General features: G+C 60.2%; 1 protein-coding gene and 1 long non-coding RNA gene across 2 annotated transcripts in view; both read left to right on the top strand.

Moving 5' to 3' along the window:
- Positions 1-14,110, top strand: part of LOC119508925 (zinc finger protein 135-like) — a 51,628-nt gene that overhangs the window by 29,292 nt on the left and 8,226 nt on the right. The gene's annotated exons all lie outside the window — the stretch shown is intronic.
- LOC119509386 lies at positions 6,756-13,859 on the top strand. The gene is made up of 3 exons (XR_005211686.1): positions 6,756-7,867; positions 9,690-9,807; positions 11,224-13,859. It is a non-coding gene; the product is annotated as an uncharacterized LOC119509386 (long non-coding RNA).

The following is a 14,110-nucleotide window of genomic DNA, read 5'->3' as shown; positions in this document are numbered from 1 at the left end:
AAACATAAATTGGATCATGTCATTCTCTGGCTTAAATCCCTCCGATGGCTTCCCAAGGCCTTCAGGGCCCCATACGCCTGGTCCCCCTCGCTGGTTCTCATCAGTTTCTGCCGCACCCTGAGCTGGGAGGGGCGTCCCTTGTCCCATCCAACCCAGCACCTCGGACAGCGCCAGGCCTGCGAGTCGGTCCTCCCGGCTTCCTAGAGCGCCCGGAAGTGCCCGCGGCGCGGGCGGTGCGCTTCCGGCCCCGGCTAGGTCTGCGGCGGGTGGGTGGCCCGGGCCGGGCTGGTGGTGCGGTGCTGCGGGCCGGGTGGCCCGGACTGCGACCCCCGGCCCCGTTTCCGACCCGCTCCCCGGCCCTGGCGCCCCTCCTGCTGCCCTCTGGCCTCTCCCCCGGGGTAACCCCCGTCGGACGTCGGATCCAGCGGGGCGGCGCGGCCTCCAAGAGCCTGTGTCCCGGCCCCTCGGGGCGCCCCGCCTCCCCCCAGCGCCAGTCTCCACCGGGACCTGCATCCCGGAGCCGCTGGGTGGCCGGCGCGCTCCGGTGCTCAGGGTCAGGCCTTCTGTCTCCAGGCGGTCAGCTGAAGGACGGAAACCGAGACAGGGCTGAGCGTCCCTGTGTGAGGGGCACATCCCGCGATGCCGGGACAGGCCTTGTAAGTCCGAACCATGACGACGTTTGTCTTCTCCCGGCACCGCTGAGAGCTGCTGGGAGGTTGGCCAGAGTTTTGGTTGTTGCGACCAGAAAGCGAAATACCTTCCAGACGTTGCCTGGACCCTGTTCCATTTATCTGTCAGTTACCTGCTTGCCCCCTGGACCGGTGGGCCCCGGGGAGAACACCTGGGCTCTAACCACCGCTCCATCCCCACCTAGCTGCGATTGCGGTTTCTTCAGGACGAGTCCACGGATCACTGAGAAGCGTTCACCCCAAGCCCTGGCAGCCCTGGCACCTGCTCTGACCTCACCCTCTTCTTCTGCCGAGGGCACATGGTCAGGCTCTCTTCTTCGGGAGTCCGGGAGCCAAGGACCCGGTGCTCCTGCAAGCTCTGTTCTTGGCCCCTCCGGCCACAGCCAACTTCTCCCATTGCCCACTGTCAACTCCCGGTCCCCTCACTGGCGGGCGCGGGGCAGTCAAGGGCCTGGACCTCAGGGAAGGGGGTTGAGGTCACGTTCCTACGGAAAACAGGCTTTTAAGAGATTTCTTTTTCTTAAATAGTATTTGGGAGTTTTTTTTCATTACAAGTCATTGGTTCTTTTAAAAATTTTTTTGAAGGTGTAGGAAAAATAGAAGAAACAAAAGATGCCTCATTGGCAATGACAGTGAACCTTTGCATGTTTTCGGCCACTCCTTTAGTCTCTGTGTGGCGATTTACTGTTTGTTGTTGCCTTATAAGCAGATTGATCTGATGCTTTACTTCTCCCCTAAAATAATTCCCTTGTCCTGAACACCCCAGACCTGAGGGAGCAGTGCTAAGCCCCACACACCTTCCTTCATTCCTCCCCGTGTGGGGGGACACCAGCATCCCGAGTTACAGGCGGAAGCCAAGGCTCAGAGAGGACCCACCCACGGCCACAAATTGAACCCAGATCACTCTGGTTCAGAAACCGCGCTCTCCCACCAATACTGCCCTCCCCACCTACCCCACCCCGCAGCGTGCTGTGACCGCCCAGGTGGGGCTCGGAGGAGCAAAGCGGTTTGCAGAGCCTTCCGGACTCTGTTCCACATTCGTGGAGTGCCCTGATGAGCTCTTTTACTCCCTCTGGAGAAGCCATCACATCTGTCCCCACCGTGGCCCAAGGGGAGTGTGGCCCGTTGGTCCATGCTCAGTTAGCTGGCTCCGGGAGTCGCTGCCAGGAGCGCACATGGCACAGACCAGCACAGTTGTTCTCTGCAGAGGGCCTTGCAGAGCGTCAGGACCAGGCTGGCGGGCTCGGCAGCTGCACCCACCCCTGTGTTTCATAAATTCTCTAATTCAGTCCCCAGGTGTGTGGGGTGTCTCTGTCCTGGGTGAGCCAACAGTGACGCACAGTGTTGGGAGCCTGGAGGGGACGGTTGTCAGAGCTCACGGGCTGCTCCCCTCCTGCCAGGAGCTTGAGTGATTCCTTGGTTCTCAGGCAGGTGAAGTCCTTTTCCAAACTACACAGCGAGCAATGCCCGTGCCGGCCCCTGACCCTGGTGGCCTGTCCGGGCTCGGGCCTCCCCTCTGCCTCGCCGTGTCCGTGTGTGCAGGGCTCCTGCGCGGCTGCTGACATGGGCCTTCACGGCAGCCCAGCGGGAAGAGGTGACCAGCGTCTGGGTGAAGGGAAAGTGGGCAGCGTGCGGCCTGTAGAGGGAGGGGCAGACTGCGTCCTGGACCCAGTGGGACCCTGGGTCAGCCCCTGCCCGGGGAAAGGGCTGCCACGGTGACAGAGGGGCATGCTGCGTTTAAGTTCCTGCGAGCTCTGGAACTCTCCATTGCCCGTACACTCGAAGGACAGCTCAGGCAGATGTAAGAGTCTTGGGGCGTGTTTTGGTTTGGGGGTTTTCTCCTTGCAGAGCTTCACTGAGCCTACCTCGGGGTCACCCAGCACTGACTCGCCGCGGAGAAGCCCACAGCCTCTCCCCAAAATGTGCCTTTCAGTCCGGAGCCCTCATCACTCTTTCCTCGTCCCTGAGCTTGAGTAGCTTCACAGAGATACGTGCTGGTGCTGATCATTTTATATTGTTTTTTTCTGGGATATGGTGTTTTTATTTTTGTTTTCTTATTAGGACATAACAGCTCCATCTGCTCTTTGTCTTCATCTTACATCCTCACTGGAGTTTGACAAGTAAGAAAAGGGAACCCTACTCGCTTATCTTGGACCCAAAGTCCTGACTTCTTTTCAGGAAAAGTGAGTTGATTCCAGACATTAAGGCTATGGCTTAGTGGCATCAGCACAGTGAGGGTGCGAGAGACAGACCCAGAGGCCCCGCTATAGGACCTGTTTTCTTCTCCTTATTTCAAGTTGTGATAATATCTGTGCCACATAACATTCCCATTTCAACCACTTTCCAGGATACTATTCAGGGTGATGCTTACATTCAGTGTTGTGCCATCAGCTCCGGGACGTCTTTTCTAACACTTGGGCAGATGCCCACCGGTGCCCCGGGTGTGAGCTGACCCGCCCGGGGGCTCGCCTCGGCCACGGCCCTGGGAACAGGCCACATGTCCTCCGGCTTCATGTAGTCGCTTCTCTCCGTCTTCCTCTCCCGTGCATTCAGGAAACTGGAGCCCTCCTCACCCGCATCTTGGCCTCCTTCCTCCAGTCCCGTCACCCCTGCTGGGGCAGCCGTGCAGGGACCAGCCCTTCCTGCTCTTCCTTAAGCTTCTCAGTCCAGGGACTGGAGACGGAGGTTAAAAAGGGTCCACTTGCAGTGTCGGAGGCGGGGGGCTGGGTTTCCCGGTCCGAGCTCCCCCCGCTGCCCCTTCCAGACCTTGTCACCCTCCCTTTGACCCGTCACTGCGTCCCTGTGGCTCCCCCGGGCCCTGCCTGTGGTCCTGCCAGCCGCCTCGCCTCTGGCCTGCCCTGTCCCCCACACACTCTGACCCCTGCATCGCTGCCCAGCCCCCTTCCGCCCAGCACCCTGGACAGCGGGTCTCGTCTCCTCTTTTCCTGCCCTCCCCGAGCCGGGTTCTCTGGTCCAGCCTGGCCATGGCTGCCTCCTCCCCCTCTGCTTTCAGACCTGCAGGATGGAGCTGGGAGAGGAGCTGGTTCCCGAGCAGGAGACCCTGGAAGAGGCAGACCCCAGACAGCCGCAAGGGAAACGCCTCCCAGGCCGGGGCGGGGGACCAGGGACCATCATGTCCTGCAGAGGGGACCCGTGGCCACGGGGCTGACTGGGCCGGGAGGCCTCGGCCAGGGACTCCGGGGAGGGATGGAGCGGGGTGCCGGAGCCCAGAGGCGCAGCCCGGCCACCCCGAGCCTAGAGGCCCAGCAAATGTCACCCAGGCAGGGGGCGTCAGAAACCCCTTTGGCAAGAAAGCCGGCGGGTGTGACCCGAACGCAGAAGCCTTCCCCGCGCTCCGCCGGCTGCAGCCCTGGTGGCTTCCGGCGGGAAAGATACGGGCGCGGGCGGCGGGTGGGAGAGCCTTGGGCGGGAGGGCAGACGCCGGGAAGCACCGGAGGATCCCCCCGGGCGAGGAGCCCTCCGCGGGCGGCGCCTTCCGGGCGCTCTCCGGTTCCTTCGGCCCCGGGGCGCCCACGGCGGGGCTGAGCCTCTCCCTGCGCCGAGTGCGGGGCTCCTTCCGCCTCGGCCCGCGCCTCCTCCGCCACCCGCGCGCCCCCGCCGTGGCCGGGCCCGGGGCACCGCCGGGGAGTCGCGCCTTTGCCGCTGCTGCCGAAGCCGGCCCGAGCCCACGGCCGGGGGCAGCTGGCGGGCGCGGCGGCGGGACGAGAAGCTGCGGGGAGGCCAGCGCACTGGCGCCCAGCGGACCGGCTCTCCCGCCTGAACGTGGCTCACGGCCTCGGCGCCCCACACTCTGCACCCCCAAACCTCCCATCGGTGGGTCCCGGTTAAAGTGGCTGCCCCGCCTTTCGGGGTCGCCCGCTCCCAGCCCGGTCCAGCCCTCCTGCCGCTCTGAAGGCCTCGGGGTTCCCACGGGCAGACAGAATTACAGCCGAGATGCACCCCGGGAGGATGGGTCGGGGTCCGTGGGGTGGGGGGAGGGACCCCAAAGGCGGAGCCACCACTCGCTTTCCAGACCGATGCCCTTGGCGGGAAGGTAGACTCGGAAAGTCCCCCGCAGTTCCATCCTCCCCCGAAAGTAGCTTCCTGCTGCAAACCCCGGCGCGGGCGTCAGGCTCCCGGGCAGCTGCGGGGAGGGCCGCAGGCTGGGGCGGTTCCCCGCCGACAGGTTTGTCTGGGGGTGGGTGTGCGCCCCGCAGGGACCTGACCCATTTTTCTTGACCCCCCCCCCCGCCCCCCCCCCCGCCGAAACGGCTCCCTCCCTAACTAGGTTGCAAAAGTTTCCATTTCTCTTTCCTCTGAAATCCCCACTTACACACCCCGTAGATAAACGCTTATTCACAACAGCTCCAGGCAGCGCAGCCGTAATCGGCTCTAACCGAAAGATGTGCAGTCACAAGACAAGAAAGTTAACCTTGGAGAAAACTTTGCCTAAGTATAATAGTAAAAATTACATTCCCTGAAACTGGCAGGTGCTAACCCACTCGGATAGGTGCTCTCTTAGGAACTTGTTAAAACGTTCACTTCCCTCTTTTAGGAATCTCGAGGGACTTATCTAACCCCAGGACAAGCTCCTGCTTTCTTCTTTCCCCACAGAACTGAGAACAGACCCGAATTTAGGATGACCCCGGGCGGAACATGAAATACCCTCCGAGCACAGTCAAAGCCGGCAAAGCAACAGGAAAGAGGAACATCGGACCTGAAGGAAAGCAAAAGTTCCGACGGTCATGAATTCCAGCAACATCACAAGCCCCTCCTCAACATAACAGATCTCATCAGCCAATAAGAGGAACCACTCGCAACCAAGACAATAACCAACTTGCAGTCATCAATCTAAATGTTTCCTAACCAATCCCAGTGGGCGAATGGCCCTAATACTCCTAACCCCACCTCCTTCCGTTTAATCCGATGAATGTCCCTCGCCTTTCCAGCTTGGGAAGACAGAACCGAGGAAAATACTCGCCTCCTGTCTTCCCGAGGCCAGCCTTAGCTAAATCAACTTTTTCTCTTTTCAGAATCCCGGTGTCTGCTGATTGGGTCTGTGCGCGTCGGGCGAGGACTTGCTCTTGAGCCGCAAGCCCTGCAGGGCCTCCCTCTACAAGGGGGGCCGCGGCCGCCGCCGCCTGGCAGCCGGCCTTGGGGCGCGGGGTCCTCGGTCTCTCTGAGAGGCCCCGGGAGCAGCCCCCGCCCCGAGCGAGTCTGGGGGCTCCGGTGGCCGAGCTGGGGCGTCGCCGAGGCCCGGCCCTCCCTCCTGGCCCTCCGCTCCCCGGCCTGGAAAGCTCCCGGGGGTGGCCGCCGCCCCGCGCCGACCCCGGGTGGAGGCTAGACACCGGGTGGGCGGCTGCGGGCAGAGGCGCGGGGCGCGGAGGCTCCCTGGAGCTCCTGGGCGCGGCCTGGAGAGGAGACCCGGAGTCCCCGGCCACGGTGGGCGCGTGGTGGGAGAGCGCGGGCGGCAGGCGCAGGCACCGCAGCGGAGACGACCCCGTGGTGGCAGCCGGCGGCCGCCGAGCAGGGGCGGCGCGCGGGGGCGGAGGCCGGGCGGAGAGGCGGGTTGGGGCGCTCCCAGCCTGAGGAGTCCGGGCTCCTGGTGCGAGGCCGCCGAGGGGGCGGCCCGGGAGGGGCCCGATCCGATCGCGTCTTCGGACTCCGGCTTGCGGTGCGGACCAGCCGCGGTTTCCGACGCGTTCCCGGGCAGCGCAGGGTCACAGCCTGTGTGTTTCTACTTCGCCTCTTTTAAATGTTTTATTTATATATTTTTTAATTATCTATAACTTGCTACGAGTAAATATGTAGTATGGGGGGGTGTCCTCAAAAGTTTTGATGCAGCGTGCGGTGAAAAGTCTTCAGGATGCAGGCTGGGAGGGGGAGCTGCGGGGGCAAAAGGCCGCGGGGGGCGCGGCTCGGAGGGCAGGGCGGGGGCGGGGGGCGGGGGTTGGGGCCTGCGCGGCCGCGGGGCGGGGCGAGGGGCGGGCAGGACGGTCCGGGCGGGCGAGGCGGACCCTGGGAGGGGCCCGGAGGCGGCAGGTCCCTGCAGGTCACGGCCCTCTGCGCGCGGCCCGGCGCCCTGCCCCGAGGGGGTGGCCTGGTCGGCGCCGCCCTGTGGCCTTTCAGGGGTCTGGCTGAGCCCTCCGCGCTGGCCCAAGTTATTTCAGGGCCTGGAGAGGAAAGTGCTCCCCCGAGGAGACCCTCAGACGGCTGCGAGCCCTCCCCTCTGTGCGCGCCCCTGCCTTAGGCGGAGGGGCGGCTGGAAGCCTGCTCCCTGCGACGTTCCCGCATGTCCCGCCCCCACCCTCCGTGGCACAACTGCCCGCAGAGCTGAGAGAGAATAAACTTCTCGATTAAAAAAAAATGTTTTTTTAAAAACATGGCTATTAGGCGCTCTCGGTTTTATTGAGCGATTCGTGACCCCGCAGCTGCCCATCTAGAAAGGAGAGGGGGGCCCCTCCGCGGTTTATCTTCAAGAAAGTCGCCGTCACGGCTTGGAAAGGAGCTGCCCCGGCCTCTCCCAGCACAGGCGGCCGTTTTCTCTTTATTTAACATTCTGTAGGTGCTTTGTTCCCGCGCCCCAGGGCCCAGGAGTGCTGTTAGCCCCTAAGGAAGAGACCCCAAGTGGAGCCAAACTCCAGCCCCTTCCCAGGCACCCCCGAACCGGCTGGGCGGGAAAGGCCAGCAGAGGTTCAACCCGGCATCCAGTAGCCGTTTCCCCCCTTAATTAAACATTTCCCTTCAGTGGCCTGAGTGTCAAAGCGTCATATTTGCAGGATGGGAAGCTGGGAAATGTGGGAAGTTTGGAGAAGAGAATAATTTGCTTTCTTAGCAGGCAGGGACAGTCGCTGCTGGACTTTGCCGGCACATCTCCAAGAGCAATTTATAATCTGGTTTTTTGGTTTAAAAATGGAAGAGCCTTTCCTCATAGTTTCCAGAATTATAGTGGTCTTATTTTACTTCCATTTGTTAGGATTTCCCTTTTGATGTTGTCCTCTGCTCATAGCAGCACCCGAAGCGCCACAAGAGCCCCGGGGGGGTTGGTGTCCCTCTGCCTTCCTGATCCACGTTACAGATGGGGAAACGGAGGCACGATTCTCAAAGAGCAGGTCGCACGGGGAGTTCGAGGTCGGCGCTGGAGTTTGAATGCGAAAGGACTCCTGGTTCCCACCCGGGTGAGTCAGTTCTCTCTTCCCACCCCAAGGGGAGGAGCACAAGAGTTTCAAACGTCCTTTTGCTGAAGCCCCCGCAGACCACAGATGTCTTTTCACCAATCTGCAGAGCTGGGAGGCTGAAGCCAGGTTCCCTCACAGCCCCTTTCTCGGGGGTAAGAGCCTGGCGCCCTAACGTGGGATGCCCCGCACCCATGCTCAGTGGGCTCGGTCATGAAAGAAACGAGGCGTCTCCTCCAGGCAGCAACTTGCCCTCAGACAGCCACAGGACCGGCGGCGCTGCCCTGGGACGGGGGACCCCAGAGGGCTCGGAAGAGGCTGGAGTCCCGGCCCAAGAGCCCCGGAGCCTCGAAAGGACGCAGCGGTGGCAGGGGGGGGGAGGGCAGCAACCTTCCAGCTGCCGCGTGTGTCGGGCTCAGGCCTGGTGGCTGCAGCCTGTGCAAGGTGGGGACTCAGGATGCGCCTGTCCCCGTGAGTCCCAGCAGCCATCCTGGCTACGGCGTCTGCTGCTCCCTCTGGACGGTCCTTTGCCTTCCTGGCTGGTTGTCACCCACAGCAGGTGCATCACCGCGCCATAGTCGCTGTCCCAGGGCTTCGCCAGGGTGGAGGAAATGGGGGAAAGTGTGGCTCCGATTTCAGAGCGTCCCCTTTGAACATCGCCCCTGCTGCGTTATTGGCACAGGGGCCTCGGTTTCCCTGAGGATGGGTGGTCTGCACGTGCTCAGCCCAGCCTTCAGCCTCCAGGCAGGGTCTCCCACCCCAGGATGCTGAACCTGGACACGAGGGCAGCCGCCTGACAGCCATCGCTGCAGGAGAGAGGCACGGCGGCCACACCCGTCGTGGTGGGTAACGATGGCCGTCGGGGGTGTCGTGGAGCTGGTAGCACGTTGGTGAATGTTTTACTCATGAGCTCCTGGAACCCCCATTTGGCAAGTGTCCCGGCAGGGCTGAGCCACCACCGGGAGGCCAGTCCCCAGGGCAGCACTGACCCAGCAGCAGGAGGAAGCAGAGCCCAGACCAGCCCTGGGGGGCAGCTGCAGCCCTGGGAGGTCTCATGGGTTCTGCCTGGCGGGTTCCGGGAACCCCACTCCTCTGCTGAGGATATTTTTGTCTCCACTCCTTTCTGGCAAAAGTAGAAACTGTCGGCAAGCTCAGACTCGGGACTGTTTGATGACTCCCACCTCCACGAGTTTCCTTGGCCTCTTCCTCCAGTGAAGTGGGGTCTCCAGCCACAGTCCAGGGGTCTAAGCTAGTAAGGGTGACGGTTCTCCTTGGTCCTCTCCCCATTCTCACGTAGCCCATGCCAAGACTCATAACAAAGTTTTCACGTAGAACTTTTGGAAACCAAAGAAGACCCTGAGAACAGCTGGGACTGTGGTGGAAACGAGGAGGCGTGAAGAGGACAGCGGGGTAGAGGCCCGGGACTTTGGCCATCGGGCTGTGGAGAAGGCAGCCAGGCCAGGGCCCCCCCCCCCCCCGAACAAATCCTGGCCCTCAAATGGCCCCTCCGGCAGCAACACCAGGGAGAGAGGCCGGCCCACCAAGGGAGACACACATTCCAAAGTGTGATCCTTTGACTGCCTGGACAGGAAGGGTGGGAGTGGAACAGTAGAAAAGGGCACGAAAGGCAGCCCGAAAATGCCAGGCTCCCCAGGACAGAGGGGCCTGGAGATGAAGGAGGCGGGTAACCTCCAGTAGAAGCCGAGCCCGGCCGAGCGCCGTGACCGTGAGCTGCGAGGGGCTCTGCTCCACCCGCCTCTCGCGGCTTCCAGGGTTTTGCTCTCCTTCCCGCTCAACAGCATTTAGCAGACAATCTGTCCGGCAGATCCACCATTGCCAGAAGGACCAGGACGAGTTCAAGGCGGTGCCAGAAGGATCCTGAAAGTTCCTGCAGAGGAGCGTGGCTGCTGGCACTCCCCATGGAAGGCTACTGAACTTAAGAGGTGGAAATTAAATAATTATTTTACTTAAAATTCCTCCATAAGCTGAACATTGTGTCCACTGTAGAGGGTTCCTCTCTGGGCCCACTCCTCCTCTGGACAGGCTCCTAAGCTACCCTAACTGCTTCCAGGACCCTCCGCCCTGGGGAGCACGGCCCTCCCAGCAGGACGCAGGCACTGGCAGGGAGCACTTGCGGGGAGCACAGCTCCAGGCCGCCTGTCCTCGGTCTCCCCTGGACGCTCCTCTACCGGGCCCCCGCCCCCAGCAGTGACCATGTTCTCAGCAAGGAGCTGCTCACGTGCTGCCAAGCCACCGCGAAGCCCCGGGCTCCAATCCAGGGTGTACACTTTTTGATAACACTTGATGAAACCTTTTTTCCCTATTGCATGAACAGGGTATGTTGCAGACAACTTGGAATATAGAGAAGAAAGAAGTCACCCTAGGTCAGACGGCATAGCAGAAATGCACTCTTAATTTCTGTATATCCATATAAATTATCTTTTTTCTGAGCCTTTTGAGAAAGGGTTGCGTGTATCATGTCCCTTTATCCTGTGGTATTTTGTGCGTAATCCCTGCGCTCAAAGGCCCTCACAAAACCACAGTGCGGTTACCAAATTCAGGGCGTTTAACAGTGATCTGGGGCTGGAAGCTGCAGCCCCCCTTCCAGCTCAGTCCCCCGCGGCGTCTCCCCGCAGTCCTGGCCGTGCCTTGCCATGGCCTCCCCGTCTCCTTAGGACTGTGAACTGCAGGTCACCCCTCAGCCTCTCTGTTCTCTGCAGAGGCCACTTCTTAGTTACAAGGGGAAGAAGGTCCAGCATGCGGTGGAAAAGCTCTGCGCACCCTCGCCGATGAAGGGCAGGGGCCCCGTGTGTCTCTAAAATGTGGCGGACGAGCCACTTCAGCATTGGACATGTGGGCCTGCACCCATCACCCAGCGACGAGGAAGGGGGCTCGTGGGAGGCGCAGGTGGAGCCTCCCAGGCAGGGGCTCAGAGCGAGGCAGGAGAGAGCTGGTGTGTTCAAGAATGACCACTGCTCCCACAGATGGGGTTGGGGAAGTGGGGAGCCTGGAGGGCTGGGTGGAGGCGAGGGGATGGTGCAGCGCTGAGCTGGCAGAGGTAAGCAGTGGGTGCACCAGGCCCAGCGTGAGGACCACGGTCAGGGCAGATGTCCGGACTCCTGAAGAGTCTCCTCCTCCGTGGCCCCCACTGTGGCACCAGGGGCTGCTCGCCATCTCGGCTGCTGTGCTCCAGATGGAGAGTGGGCTGAGAACCCAGGGCACACCAGGGCAGGGGACGGGTTGAAGGAGAGCTTTGCAGGGGGCATTGTCTGAGCTTTCCTGAGGACCCTCTGGGCTCCCAGTGTTTCTGGAAGCATGTGTGGGTGAGAAGGCTGAGGGGACACTTGGTTTCCTCACAGGCACCAGTCACTGCTGAGAAAATGCCAGAACATGGAGGCCACACAGAGAGGTGCCTTGGAGATGACGCTGTTCACAGCCCAAGCCCTGTGACACATCATTGGGGATGGAGACTTTAAAGGTTCATCAGCCATGAGCCACCTTGGGGCACCATGCTGCAGAGAACCTACAGACACCTGCACCCACAGCTCACACAGCGTAAGACGCCAGAAAGTCCAGGACGCTGAGCTCTGCCAACAGCCACGGGAGCTCCCCCGTCGAGCCTTCAGATGAGACCTCGTCCTGGCTGCCTCTGAGAGCCCCTAAGCAGGGGAACCAGCTAAGCTGCTCCCACAGTCCTGACCCACAGAACTTTGAGATCCTCTGTGTGTTGTTTTCGGCTCCTAAGCTTGCGGCGATCTGTTATGTAGCAGTGGATGATAAAGCAGGTTTGGGTGCCTGGAGGTGGGGTTCTGCTGTGAGAAAGACCTAAAATGGGGGAGAGGCTTTGGACCAGGCAGTTGATAGAGGCTGGGAGGATTTTGAGGAGCCTAAATTGCCTTGAATAACTGTTAGTAGAAGTCTGCGCAGCGAGGCTGCTGCATGGCAGGGAACCTGCTGTTAGAAGCTGGAGGACTCTTGTTGTGTCACCACAGAAAGCTCAGCGACACTGGCGCCTGCAGCTGTGTGGCCGGCAAAAGGTTCTTAAGCACAGTTGTTGAAGGTGCTGCCTGATTTCTCCTGGCTACTTATGGTAAAAATACAAGACTATGATAAATTGAGGGATGAACTGTTAAACAAAAAGGAACCAGCACTGGTGCTCTAAGTTTTACCAGGCTTTCTGGATGGTAAAAGACACTAAAATTAAGAAGTGTCCTCTGAGTCTCATCAGGAAAACCTGGCACAGATGAAACCTGGTCTAGGGAAAAATCCCAGAGGCAACTGTACAGCCTTTCCTTTAAAACTCAGAAGAATCAAAGGATCAGAGTAGCATTCAGCCAGACAAACAGCCCTTTACGAAGTTTAGGGTGGTGCCTCGGAACCTAACAGTAGAGCTGCTAGGAAGCTTAAAAACCATCCCCTCAGCAGGAGCCCACAGTAGGGCAGGGCTTATCTCAAAGACATTTGTGAGTGTGTTTTGCCCAATGGCGTATATGCCCAATGAGATTCACAAAGGGCCCACAACTTTATGAGAAAATATCACCGAAAACACTGTCAGTGTGGGCTGGAAGGGACAGAGAGAGGAGAAAAGGAGGAGACTGTTGGACACACACCCCCCACCTCAAATTCCGCTGGCAGGAAACAGGCTGAGGAAACCACTCGGCTGCAGACACATGGAACCTCTGATGCAAAAGCAGGAGGACTCAGAGAGTAGAACCAATGGTCCAGAGGGCAGAGCTGAAGGCCTTGGAGCATCGGTCCCAGCCCCTGAAAGCTGATCGACGGCTCCCACATGCTTGTCTGCCTGGATTTCAGAATCCCTGTGGGCCAGGGGCTCCTTTATTCTTCACTCCCCTGAACCCCATTGCAACAGGACTGCCTGTAGCTCTACCCTTTGCCCATCGCAGCATGTATTATGGGTGTGTGGGGTGGGGGTGGGGGTAGGTAATTTGTCTCTAGTTTCATGAGTCCATCAGTGGAGAGGACTTGTGTGCCAGGAGCTGCACTCAACAGAGCACACCTGAGGAGCCTCTTCTGTGCCTGCACATGATTTGGAGGAGACTCTGGACTTTGAACTGGTCCTCCGCTAGGAAGAGACTTTGGGGGACCTTGGGAGGGGGCGAGTATATTTTGCAAGTGGAAAGGACACGACTCACAGGGAACCACAGGGTGGAGTAGACTCTGATGATTCCCTTCTGGGATTCCTTCCCCTGGAGTTACCGGCTTCTGACAAGTCACTGGGGAATGTCCCTTAGGACACAAGAAGCCTTGACTGTGGTCTTGCCAGCAGCTCTGCCAGCAGCCAGCAGGGAACCGGGTCCCCAGTCCCCCTGCCCCAGGGAACTGGGTTCTGCCAACAACGACATGAGCCTGGAAGTGGATCCTTCCCGGGTCCAGCCTCCAGGTCCGCCCCAGCCCTGCAAATTCCTCGACTGCAGCCTGTGAGAGACCCTCAAGGAGAGGATCCACCTGTGCTGGGCCAAGACCCTTGACCCAAAGAAACTGTGAGCTAGTAAGTGTGTTGTTTTGTGCTGTTACACATGTGGCCTTTGTTATACAGCAACAGGGAACCCACACAGAGAAACCAGGGCACTGGTGGGGTCCCTGCGGCTGAGAGGAGAAAATGCGTGGGGAGGGCAGGGTCAAACGCTTGGGAGAAAAGGACTTCTGAGTGGCCTTCGGTCTTGTGGGCAGTGAAAGAGCTGAGGACCGGCCAGCTGTGAGGCCGTAGCCCAGGGCAGTGGTAAATTCCAGACCCCAGGCCCTTGAAGATTTTCTCTAGCTCGTCCTCCTGGAGGAGACTGACTGACGTTTCCTTCCCCTGAGCTCTGGTCTCCCAGTTGCACCCTGGGTTCTGCTTGCCTCCTCCCCCAAAGGCCCCAGCACTCGCCCCATTCATTCATTCCCCAGTACCAGGATCACCAAACCCAGAATGTGTGCCCCACCACCCACCTCCCCGACCTAACCCTGGGTGTGGCTTCAGGCATTGGAGCCCAGATGGAGGACGAGGGAGGGCGGGAAGGGCTTGAGCAAGGGGGCGTCAGGAGAAGGGTCTCAAAGGAAGGGGGCTTTCTGAATGTGGAGTACAGCACGTGGATGCTGCAGAGACCAAAAGAGCCTCATGGCTCTGGGGAGGCCATGCATCAGGAAGAAGTGTGAGAATTAGATTAAGTTTAGCTTTCACACAGTGTGGGGGCAGCTTGGGGGGATGGTAGAGGGTCAAGAAGCCAATCTATAATCGGCGGCTGG

Source organism: Choloepus didactylus, chromosome 14 (assembly GCF_015220235.1).
Source record: "Choloepus didactylus isolate mChoDid1 chromosome 14, mChoDid1.pri, whole genome shotgun sequence".
NCBI lineage: Eukaryota > Metazoa > Chordata > Mammalia > Pilosa > Megalonychidae > Choloepus > Choloepus didactylus.
The sequence above is the reverse complement of the archived record's forward strand: the minus strand, read 5'-3'. Positions and strand labels throughout refer to the sequence as shown.